Source organism: Camelus ferus, chromosome 4 (genome assembly GCF_009834535.1).
Source record: "Camelus ferus isolate YT-003-E chromosome 4, BCGSAC_Cfer_1.0, whole genome shotgun sequence".
Classification (NCBI taxonomy): domain Eukaryota; kingdom Metazoa; phylum Chordata; class Mammalia; order Artiodactyla; family Camelidae; genus Camelus; species Camelus ferus.
The window spans coordinates 45,711,412-45,722,487 of record NC_045699.1 but is presented as its reverse complement, the minus strand read 5'-3'; positions in this window follow the sequence as shown (position 1 = coordinate 45,722,487).

Here is an 11,076-nt window from a genome sequence, read left to right as displayed (position 1 = left end):
GGCTAAAAAGCAGTAGGACAGAGGCTATTATTCTGGTTTTATAGATGAGTAAACTGAGATGAAAGAGAGGTTAAGTGTGTTCCTCACACTGAGACAGTGAGTGAGTGGCAGAGATGGGGTTTGAATCCAGGCCTTCTTTTAAATATTAAAAACTATATTTGGTTAAAGACAAAAATAACTGTTTATAAACACCACACTCTAGTTGTTAAATATGTTTGTCACAGGGATAGACGTTAGCCTTCTGAAACTACATCGATATGAGGGTTAAACAAAGAAGTAAATACATTGTGGATAATGGGAGCCAGGTTTCTCACCTTAGAGAAAGAAGTCACACATGAGCATGGGGGGAAGACTAGAATGAACTTTGTGGGGATAGAGTAGAGTTAGAAGTGTCAGCATGAGTTCATGTCTATTTTAATATGTACACAGATAGATACAGATACAAATGTAGATATATGTGTGTACATGGATTAGCATCCTTCTACATTTCTGTCTGCTGAGAGGGCCTAGGAGCAGTGACACTTCAGTAGCAGTGAGGCACACTCAAGAGTCCAGGCCTTCGTTCCTAAATGCCATTTTCCAATGAAAGGAGCCAGGGCTCCTTGGAGAAATGGCCAGTTCCGAGACTGAGTCAGGGAAAATACGAGATGGTCCTAAAGCCTAAAGTAGTGCCGGAAAGTAAGGAAGCATTAAGGGAAAAAAAAAAAAACGATGGAGCATGAAAAAAAGAACAATAAAGAGTTAACCTGAAAGAGCTTCCAGTGGCTAAAGTAAATATGTGTAATATTGGGTTATAATCCGGAATATTTTAAAAATCCATGAGTCTATACTTATATAAATAGATAGATAAATAAATAAATAAATAAGAAGTACCAAATCTTTCTTATAGAAAAATTCCAAGTAATAAATACAGAAAGAATGAGGGAAATAGAAAATCACCATCAGAACACCACAGTAATAATTGCAAGATCCACTGAGTATGGTAAAATTGATGGGCAAAACTTTAAGGAGAAACGGAATGTTTGCATTGCCTCAAAGGACCTCCCCGCCAAATGTGGTGATTTTAACATTTTCCTCTCCCAGGAGGTGGAACTTAATTTCTCACCCCTTGAACTTGGTATGTAGTCTAGGCTGAACTCAGTCTTTCTTTTCTCTGAGAAGTATATGAAAAGGGAAAAACTGTAATTTTTGGTGTGGTCCCAGGACACTATGTCAATCAAGTGCTCGAATTTGACATCACCAGTAATAACATTGTTTATATCATACCTCTGATATGATGCAATGAGGAGAGAATGTCATCTCTGTAATATTCTTCTGAAAACTTTATTCACTCTGTCGTGTCCTGAGGAGAACATCAGACACACTTGAGTTGATGACATTCTACAAAATACATGAGCAGTCCTCTTCAAAAGTGTCAAGGTCATGGGGAAGAAAAAGGAAAGACCAAGGAGCTGTCACAGATTGAGGAGAATAAGGAGACATGATGACTAAATGTAATGTATTGCTCTGTATGGGATTTTGGAACCAAAAAAAGGGACATGAGTAGAAAAATTAGTGAAATCTCAGTGAAGTCTGTGGTTAACAGTTTTGTGACAATGATAATTTCTTAGTTTTGATACTTTTACAGTAGTTACGTAAGATGTTATTATCAAGGAAAGTTGGGTGAAGGATGAATGGGAGCTCTCTATTCTGTCTTCTGCAACCCTTCTGTAAGCCAAAAAGTCTTCCAAAATAAAAGTTATAAAGTAAAGTGTATTTGTTGTACAAAGAAGTTAATGGCCACCACCAAAGAAATCTCAAAGCCAAAGAGAACTTGCAGCTACTTTATCATTCTAACACATCCACTGTCAAAATTAAGCCTTCATTTATTTCTCAGTTCTAGTTTACATTATTCCATGTTGATCTTTCTAGCAGCCAGGAGAATGAAGTCAGATACTTACTGCAATGGCCATTGCACAGATGAGGAAGCTGAGACACAGATAATAGTTCCCATCTTCTTGTTGAACAGATGAGGGGACTGTAACCCAGAAAAAGGGAAGATTTGCCTCGGTCACCTAGCAGGTTAGAGGGCAGCCCAGGACTAGAACTTCTGTCTTCCCATTCTTAAAACTGTCTTGGCTGCTGTTTCAGGGCAGCTGTAGTCAAAGCTTAAATTTGACTGGGGAAATTGGGGAAAGCAAAGGAGAGTAATTCTCATCTTGCCCCCACCTCCTTCTCACCTTTGAGTTAAGCAATAAAGCTGAAAAGATCCTTCAACAAACAAATCCCTCTTCATTATAGAATCCACAGGCACATCAGCTCTTAGGAAACCTGCAAGGCAAGCTCCTTAGAAAGGAGGGCTGTTTGAACATGCCTGTCCAGGTGCCCTCTTTCCTGTTCACTCTCAAAAAGGCAGAATGTCTGCTTCGGGAACAGCATCTCAGTGGACATCCAGGTTCCCAGACCCCATGGTGAGACTGGCTAGGGATGGTGGGAGCAGAAGGCTTCCAAGAGCAGGCTTCCAAGAATGCACGTTGGCCAAGGCACGATCTACACTTTCCTATTCCAAAGTTAGATTTTTTTCTCAATATTGGAAAATACTCCAAAGTGTTTGTCATTGATGGAAAAGGGCATTTGTGAAGTGAGACCCACTGGGTGATCAAATGAAGCTCACTCCTAGGCCAGAAGATGAATCCAGAGAAGAAGAGCTCTTTTCCTTCAAATGAAAAGTGAAGCCTCATTGTCCCTTTTAGACTCTGAGAAAACTGGATTAGTAAGAAATGGTTTTGCTCCTGAAACTGGGGCGAGGAACTCTGGGCAAGTTTTGGCTGCACCAAGAGGTAGAGTTGCCTTAGAGAAGGACAGTGTTTGTTTAGTCATGAAAGGCAGAGAAAAGACTCCACTTGGTCATCTTATTTGAGAGATAGAGAATGGTTTCTCCATTTGCATAAACAAAATATTAAAGCTTTTTCTTCAAGAAACCTATATCTCAGGGGAAAGGAATGCAATCATTCCAGTAATTAACAGTTCCCCCAAGAAGTGTGGTTTGCATCATATGTGATCTTCTCATTTTCATCCTCCTTGTTCCCGGAAAATGCAGTGTTTCTTCTCCAGGGCCTCATGGAGGAAAGATGGAATTGACAAGAAGACTCTGCATACCTATGATGTCAGAGTCAAAAGTTTCAACTCTTGGCTGATCAGCTTTTAAGATTAGAAAATACAGTATGGTTCAGGGAAAGATTCTGAACGTTGCTGTCACATAAACATGGATTTGAATCCTGGTCCTACTTGGTAGCTGTGTGATGGACCTTCAAAGAACTGGCTAACCTCTCTGTGTCTTCGGTTTCTCCTCTTTAGATTGGGATAAGAACTCCTATTTAATAGTATTGTTGGGAAAGCCCAGCCCCCTAGAGAGTTCTATTATATAGTAGGCACTTAGGAGACATTCTCTTTGAGTATGTCTTGACTATCTCTAACTCACTCTTAAGTAGTCTTGTTTTCCAGGAATATGTGTTAATCAAGGATTCCTTTTTATTTCCCTCAGATAAATAAGAACTTCTTTCTTCCTGCTCTTTTAAAAATAACTACTCTATGGAGCCATGGAAAAGTTAATTTTAATGATAGCTTTCAAAACATTCAGTAGATTAACTGGTACTTTTCTGAGCAAGCTAGTCACACTGTAGCTCTCTCTACCTCTCCTTTGTAGCAATTACCACCATTTTAATTGGTTAATTAATTGTGAAATGAATTGTTTAATTATGATCCGTCTTACCAGAATGTGAGGTTTTGAAGAAGGCAGGGTTAGTAGGGACAGTATCTGTCATGTTTATTGCTATATTCCTCGTACCAGGTGCTGGCTGGTGTGTGTGTTTGTGCGTGTGTGCGCTTGTGTGTAATCCAATAAGTATTTGCATGACCAAACGATTTAATGAATAACTAAGCCTTGGAAAAAAAACTAACCAATAAAAGGAAGATGTTTCTATTGGAAGAAAAATATTTCATGTGATATTATAGCAGATGATAATGCATTGAATTTTACTTAAGTTTTGACTGAATTGTGTATGGCAATTTAGACATAGCCCGTGAGAGATGACTATGGGCATAGCTCTAGAATTGATGGCTTTAAATCCCAGTTCTGTCACTTCCTTGCTGTGTGACTTTAGACAAGTAAGTCCTTTTATACCTACAGAATTTCATCTGTAAAATAGAAAACAGTATTTATCTCTGGGCTTTGCTCTGAGGATTACAGGTAATATAAGTGATGCTTTAATATAGTACCTGGCACATATTGCATGTTTGATAAAGACAGGACCTTCGAGAGGCAGTGTCGTATAATGGTTAGGAATGTAGCTTTTGGTGTTAGAGTGCCTGAGTTCAAATCCTCACGCTGTTACTTATTAGCTGTGTGACTTTGCACAAGGTACTTAACTTTTTTGTGCCACATTTTCTCTCATCTATAAAATGGGGATGATAATAATAATAATACATACCTTTTACGGTCACTGTGAGATTTAAATGTAATTAATATGAGTAAAATGCTTAGAGTGGTGTGTGTGTGTATGAGATGTGAGTATATACACACACATATATTAAACATAATAGAATTATTCTTTGGTAGCAAATGTTTATCCTTTGAGGGTACAGTCATTTTCAGAAGCAGCCAAACATTAATCTTAGCCATGTAAATGATCAAGCTGAGAAATAGAGTTTTGGGTAAAAATCAAGTGTTTTATTTATTCACTTAGTATTTCTTTAGCCCTGAATGTCAGAGGAACCAGGAAGTCAGGCATGAATTGGACACTGGGTTTGCTCTCGAGGGGCCCCTGGCCAGGCTGAGGAGACAGATACACATGTCAGCAATTGCTAGAAAGTCCAGATAGCTCCTTGGAGCAGGAGGCAGGAAGCTTGAATTCTAGTTCCAGCTGTGCTTTGAACTTGCTGTGTGGCCTTGGACAAGGGCCTTTCCGTCTCTGGGCCTTTCTGTTGGAGGAGTTAAATTTGACGTGATCTGTGGAACCACCCTGCTTTGTGTTCCTTGGATCTTTTGATTTTTTTTTCAATAAGATGGTGCTTCTTCCAGCAGTTTCCATCTTCCAAAGCCTGTGTGGCCTCTTCAGGAAGGTGTGTGAATTCCACCTGCTGAGAGGTTTCCAAACTGCCCTCCCCACCAGTCTGCCTTGAGTAAAGGCCTTTCTTGGCCCTGAGGGGAGGAAGTTAGAGACCTGCTCCCTCCCCTCATTGGCCACAATGAGGGAGAGCACGGGCTTCATCTGGGTCTCAGAACCCTATGTGTACAATAAAGAGGCTCTGCCCAGAGGTCTCCTAGTTTCCTTCAGCTCCTCTACCCCATGCTGTCAAGTTGTTAGGACAATAAGAGCTGTTAACTTCCAGTGCAGCATTTCACAATTTCACAAATGAGTTCAGTGAGACATTATATTCTGTGGGGTATGAATAGGATTCAGTAAAACAAAAGGTGGTGGTAAGGAGGGGGGTTGTTCCAGCCTCAGATAAGTGTGGGAAATATTTAGTTAAATTTAAATAAGAATCCTCGGATGTTAATTACATCTGGAACTCCCTCCAGGAGCAATGCAGCAAAGTAGTCTCGCAAAATAACTGAGAGCACAGGCTGGGTTTTGAATCCTGGTTCTCTTACTTTCTAGCTGTGTGACCATGGGGAAGTTGACTAGCCTCTCTGAGCTGCAGTTTCCTCATTTGTAGTTCAGAGGGGAAAATGGAACCTGCTTTTCAGCATTATTAGGAGGGTGAAATGCAGCATTGTGTGCAAAATGCTCTGCATAGGGCCTGAAATGTGAGCACTCAGTACACACCAGGTATTACTGTTATATTGCCCAGGGGACTTCTGTGTGGAAAAATGGTTATAAGCATCTCTCAGGATGCTGGCATTCCATGAGCAAGGGTGGCAAATGCTGACTGACCTACTTGTTTTGAGCGCTACGCCGCTCTGTCACCCTGACATCGGAAGACTCCTGTCAACATCTGCCCCACCTCTCCGTCCAGGTGCACTGATCAGGGTTTCTCAGGACGTGATGGAGACAGAGCATGGGCACCTTGTACAGGGTTCAAAAATCTCAGGTGAGCCCAGGGAAGGGTGAGGAAGCTGTGTAGTAGGAGCAGGGGCCTGTGAGAGGATGAAGCTGGAGAGGTGGGCTTGGGGAATGTTTTCGGGAGGCCCTGTGAATTCCACCTGCTGAGAGGTTTCCAGGCCTCTCTGGACGGGGTATTTGGATTTGTCCCTGTGGCAGCAGGGAATTGTGCTGAAGGTGTTTGAGCACAGCTGCTAGCTCCAGTGTGACTAGGGGCACTGGCTCCCACTCCACATTGTCACGGCTCCTCTGTTTTGAACATCCAGGGCCTGTCTGGGAGGCCAGCAGCAGGAACAGCGCGATGCACCAGGAGGCAGGAGGTAAGAGTGTTGGCCCTGACTCAGTGCTGGGTACCTGGGACACATCACTTTCCCTCTGTGTGTCTCAACCGCCACTTCTATAAAATGGGAGGAACCATCATTCCTGAGCAGCCTAACCCACAGGGCTGCAGTGAGGATTCAGTGAGGTAAAGTATTCCAACAAGCCCACTAAGTGGAGATCCTGCTATGTGCCAGTTCCTGTATTCAGGCCTAGGGAAGACTGAGATGAACAACACTGATCCTTGCCCTTGAGGGGCTCACCATGTTTTGGTTACCAGACAGCACAATAAGGCTATGGTCAAGTTAAACCCTAGAAAGAGCCTTTGCCCAGTGTCTGGGGAAGAAAGGCTGTGAGATGAGGGAGACATTCAGAAAATCTCCCCAGAGGAGGTGGCACCCCCAGTGGTTAATGTATGAAGGAAGAAATGATGTTGAAGCAGAGGAAACTGCATGAGCAAAGGTATGGAAAAACAAAATGCTATGGTCTATATGGGCAAACAAGTGGCAAGTGGTATTATTAGGACATTAATTTTGAGATTTGGAAGGAGACTTAATGGACACTGCTGACAGGAACAATGCTTGCATTTAAACAGATTTACATAGCTAAAGCTAAAGAAGTGAAGTTCTAACAGCAGAATTTCAGGAATTAGCTAGTATAATGCTTTTTTTTTTTTTTTTTTTTTGTCCCCCTTGAAATTGTACCATCGTCCCGTTGTTCTCTATGACAGGTTACATCAGTGATGTTGGGCAGACTGCAGGTCTTGAATGCCTGGCCAAGGGGTTTGCTCTGTAGTCTGCAGACTAATGGAAGAATTAGCCACAAAAGCCAGAGGATTTAGAATGGAATCCTTGGCATTCTCTGCATGTGCAGGGCTGGCTAGGCAAGGAGGTTCCCAGAAGAAAAACAGAGAGACCTTTGCCCTCCTCCTGCACTTAGGCAAAAAGTAGAATTAGGATAAGGTTGGCTGAGTGATCTGGCTATTGTGCCTGCCCTTTGGGTGTCACCATCCAATCTGCCATAGTGCAGGGGGCTTAAGGCATGCTGCTCAGGAGGCAGGGTGGTAAGCCCCAGCTGCTGCTCGGGCTTTGGGGAACTACTACATGTGAATAAGCCTGAGCCAAGGAATTAGTCCTGTTGTTGCCTGGAGGAAAGAGCTTGGCTGTACCTCCCTAGTTGGGACACACACTGTCCAGCCTGCTGCCACTGGGGGGTAGTTTCTCAGCCTGTTTCTTCAGGCTCCCTGGAACCTCTGAGCTTGAGAGCTGAAATCTCCCATTGCAAGGCTTCCAGAGTGGAGAAAAGCAAAGGCTGAGAGACATAGGGCCTGGCTCTGCCCTTAGGCCATTGTGTGACCTTGGGCAAGTCTGTTCACTTCATTGAGCCTCAGTTTCCTCATTTCCAGAAGGAGGAAAGTCTTCCAAGGGCAGATATGAGCATTAAATAAGTTAATGTGTTTGGAAGGGCTTTGCAGTGGAAGAGGTATCATTATCTTTATTAAAAGAGGCAGAAGTGGAGAGCAGAAAAGCATGACAATAACTGAAAGTGTGAATGCCCCCATACTATTTGATAATCTCAAATTATTAAAAAGTTTTAAGGAATAGTAAGTGTATTTTGGTTATGTTTTAAAAATTAGCTATATCCCTTAATGGCACATACTGAAATATTTATAGACAAAACTATATAATATCTGAGACATGCTTCAAAATAAGGAAGGATAAAAGCATGAATTGCCAAAGAAATCTTGAAAAAAAAGGACAATACTGGAGGAGTCATGCTCCCTGACTTTAGACTATACCACAAAGCTACAGCAATCAAAATATCATGGTACTGGCACAGTAACAGACACATAGATCAATGGAACAGAATAGAAAGCCCTGAAATAAACCCACGCACTTGTCAATTAATTTATTGACAAAGGAGGCATGAATATACAATGGAGAAAAGACAGCCTCTTCAATAAGTGATGCTGGAAAAACTGGACAGCCACATGTAAAAGAATGAGATTAGAAGTTCCAGTCAAGATGGTGGAGTGGTAGGACCACGAGCTTGCCTCTTACAACTACAATGAAACCACAACTGAATGCTAAACAACCATCGAAAAAAGACTGGAACCTAGCAAAAAAGATCTTCTGCAACTGGAAACATAAAAAGGGAACCACAACAGGACAGTAAGAGGGGTGTGCTCATGATATAATTGGGCCCCCTACCCCTGGGGGTGGGCGACCCAGAAGCTGAAGATTTGTTAAGATGCAGAGGCCCTCCCACAAGAGTGAGAGCTCTAAGCCCCACGTCAGACTCCCCAGCTCAGGTCCCGGCATTGGGAAGAGAAGGAGACCTCAAGACATCTGGTTTTGAAGGCCAGGGGGTTTGGCTCTGGGAGCCTCATGGAACTGGGGAAAACAAGAGACTCCGTTTGCTTGAGAAGCATACACAGAAACTCACGTGCACCAAATCCAAGGGCAGAGGCATTGATTTCATAGGAACCTGGGCCAGACCTACCTACTGGACTTGGAGGGTCTCCTGAAGATGTGGGGGATGGCTGCAGCTCACTCAGGGGACATAAAAGCTGGTGGCAGACATTCCGGGAGTGTTCATCTACATGAGCTTTCCTGGAGGCTGACATCTTGATTGGATCATCAGCACCAAGACCTAGTCCCACCCAACAGCCTATAGGGAAGCCTCAGGCCATACAACATACAGAGTGGGAACACAGCCACACCCATCATCAGACTTCCTAAGCCACAAAGCCTCTAGACACAGCCCTACCCACCAGAGGTCCAGGACCAAGCTTCACCCAGCAGTGGGCAGGCACCTGCTCCTCCTGCCAGGAAACCTGCATAAGCCTCTAGTCCAGTCTCATCCACCAGGGGCAGATACTAGAAATAAAAAACAAGAATCCCAAAGCCTGTGGAAGGAATCAACAAACACATAGAAAGATAGACGATGTGAGGTGGCAACGGAATATCTCCCAGGCCAAGGCACAAGATAAAATCCCAGAAAAAGAAATAAGTGATGAGGAGAAAGGTAGTTTATCTGAGAAAGAGTTTAAAGTAATGATGGCCAGGATGTTCAGAGAACGTAAGAGGAGTATAGATGCACAGAGTGAAGTTTTTAGCAAAGAGTTGGAAAATATAAAGAATAGCCAAACAGAGTTGAAGGATAAAATCACTGAAATGAACAATACACTAGAAGGAACCAAGAATAGACTAAATGAGGCAGAAGAATGGATCACTAAGCTAAAACACAGATTAGTGGAAATCTACTTCAGAGCAGAAAAAAGAATAAAAAGGAATGAGGATAGTTTAAGAGAACTCTGGGACAACATGAAGTGCTCTAATATTCGCATTATAGGGGTCCCAGAAAGAGAAGAGAGAGAGAAAGGACCTGAGAAACTTTTTGGAGAGATAACTGAAAACTTCCCCAACTTGGGAAAGGAAATAGTCACCCAAGTCCTGGAAGCGCAGAGAGTTCCACAAAGAATCAACCCAAAGAGGAACACACATAGTCATCAAATTGACAACAATTAAGGCTAAGGAGAAAATATTAAAATTAGCAAGAGGAAAGCAACAAATAACATGCAAGGGAACTCCCATAAGGTTATCAGCTGATTTTTCAGCAGAAACTCTACAGGCCAGAAGGGAGTGGCATGATATATTTAACGTGATGCAAGGGGGAAACTTATAACCAAGAATACTCTGTCCAGCAAGGCTCTCATTCAGACTTGATGGAGAAATCAAAAGCTTCACAGATAAACAAAAGCTAAAAGATTTCAGCACCACCAAAGCAGCTTTACAACAAATGTTAAAGGACCTTCTCTAGTCATCAAATCATAAGAGTACAAAAAGAAGAGAAAAAAAAAAAAAAGAGAGAGACCTACAAAAGATTGATTTGGCTGTTCTGGGTCTTTTGTGGTTCCTTATAAATTTTGGAATTATATGTTCTAGTTCTGTGAGGAATGTCGTGAGTATTTTGATGGGGACTGCGTTGGATCTGTGGATTGCTTTGGGTAGTGTGGACATTTTGACAGTGTTGATTCTTCCAATCCAAGAGCACAAGAATTCTTTCCATTTCTTTGTGTCATTTAGGTTTTCGGAGTATAGGTAACCTTCTTGGTTGGATTTATTTCTAGGTATTTTGTTGTTTTTGATGTAATGGAAATGTCTCTGCCAGTTATAAAATTCTGGTTTTTGAAGTGAACAAAAGTGAATGAAGGGCCGCAAATGGCAAAATATCCTCCTTTTTTATGGGTGAGTTGTGTTCCATTACATATATATATACTGCATCTCCATTATCTATTCAACTCTTGATGTGCACTTAGGATGCTTCCATATCTTGGCAATTGTAAATAATGTTGCTGTTAATAGCGGGGTGTATGTATCTTTTTGAATTAATTCTTATTTTGTGGTTGGCTTTATTCCTTTGATAACTATGTAAGTTTAAAAAGCTAAAGCTCTAAACATTCTTAGAAATAATGAACAGTACATATATGTAAATTTAAAAATACACTTGCAGGAAAAAAATGATCTATCAAGCCACAAAAGACATAGAAGAAACTTAAAAGACATATTATTAAATGAAAGAAACCAGTCTGAAAATGCTACAAACTGTACGATTCGAACCAAATGACATTCTGGAAAAGGCACAGCTATAGAAACAATAAAAAGATCATAGT